Below are 1,965 nucleotides of genomic sequence, written 5' to 3'. Positions count from 1 at the left end.
GGGTCCTGGCCTAGTAGGAAACAGTTGAGACAGAGATGTTTTTGGTTTCACCATTATTTACCTGCTGTTATACCTGCCATTCAAAATATTCTTAAAAGATTGTTTGTCTGCAGCTCATGTGACCAAACCAACTGAGGAGATGAAAAGTTAAAACTTGAGTTAAAATGTTAAGTTTTAACATTTTAACTGAACAACCTCGAGCTAAGGTTTTACAAAACTTCAAGCTAGACCTCTTAAAATATTGAGTCTTTGAGAACAGTTCTTAAATATATAGCCAGTGTTTTCAGCAAAGTTGAGCTGACTGTCCAGGAATGACACAAGGAATTGAAACTTTGCCACAGTTTCAACAGGTTGGCCATCAAGAAAATCTGGAACCACTTTCAGTTCTTGTTTATTTCATTTAATTAACTCTACTTCCTTAGGAAAATGAAAAGGTATGTTCTTTTGTGAGGGGATTTATTCTTTACTCTTCCAGTAATGCCAGAATTAATAATAAAGACTTTGTGGTATTCTGAATTAGTAATGTAATTGGATTATTTGTGTTACCACCCCCACGCCACTAGAGGCAGCAGTAGACACCGAAAAGATGCGACTAAGGAGCAGATATGAAGTACGAAAAAAACTACAGAATTTGTTTTAAAAAAAAACTGAGCTGTACAGAAGAAAATACGAGAGAAGTTCAAAAACATACCAAGTGAAAATCATTCTTAAAAATGAAAATGTATCACAAATTTCAAAAGATATTAAACGGAAGGCCGCGATAGTGTAGGAAATGGCGCCCGATGGTGCAATTATTATTCTTAACCAAACTAAATAACATTTACTTATAGCGTGCCAAGTGTTTTTGGTCTATTCACAAATTGTTGATAATGTGATTCTATGCATATGATTTATCGTTTTAGAGTCAAAGGAAAATTTCCACCTTTATAGATTAAATCATTTCCATCTTATTTTTTTCTTGTAAAACTCTACCAACAAAGTCTCAGAATATTAAACATGGCATCATAAAAACAAAAATATGAATTTTTGCTAGTCTCTTTTTAACAACCCTGGTTATTCTTCTGTTCTTAATTCATTTGTTTGTTATTGACTTTTGCTGAATTAAATTTCTTACATGTACATTGCAAATTGTAATTTTATTATAGTTGATCATGTTTTTAATGTCTCCTTATTTCCTTTGTTCCTTCTGTAATTGATGGAGGTATGTAGATATTTATAATGTATGAAAGTATTGTTTGTCATTTAATTAGCTCTACGTCCTTAAGAAAATGAAAAAAAAGTTTAAGATAATTTATATTATCATTTACTGACAAAAGATAATTTATCTTTGACTGGCAAAAAATGCCAGTAATTAATCTTACTGGCAAAAGATAAATCATCTTTTGTCTTTTGACATAATTCCAAAATTAATAGTAAATAATAAAGACGTTATGGTATTCTGATTTAGTAATTATAGTAGTTGTGTTACCACCCCACGCCACTAGAGGCAGTAGCAGGCCCAAAAAGATGCGAGTAAGGAGCAGATTTAGAGGTACACCAAAAACTACAGAATTTGTTAAAAACTGAGTTGTGTTGAAGTAAATGAGAAGTTGAAATACTTTCTGAAAGTGAAACTCCTTTCTAAAGGTCAAGATATTACAGATTTAAAAAGAAAATAAAAACGGAAGGCTGCGCATAGCACCCATCAACCTCGTTAGCTGCCCTGACTAATGCCTGAAGACACTACGAGGTAGAAATCTAAGTATTTTGAAACCACTGGTATTGAAATACCAACATTTTTGTAATATTTAATAAACTCTTTGATCACACATGACCTACTTCAAGACTTTTAATGGCGACGAGAACGGGCAATAGCAACGCGGACCAACTACATGAACTACATGTGCAGCAAACTCGTATGCAACATAGACCTATGCAACATAGATCGACATCTACACTTATGACTTCTACTTATTTTTGACAAAA

This window comes from Poecilia latipinna, unplaced genomic scaffold (genome assembly GCF_001443285.1).
Source record: "Poecilia latipinna isolate Pla-1442-1.1 unplaced genomic scaffold, P_latipinna-1.0 Scaffold4407, whole genome shotgun sequence".
NCBI classification, from domain to species: domain Eukaryota; kingdom Metazoa; phylum Chordata; class Actinopteri; order Cyprinodontiformes; family Poeciliidae; genus Poecilia; species Poecilia latipinna.
Note: the sequence above shows the minus strand (reverse complement) of the source record.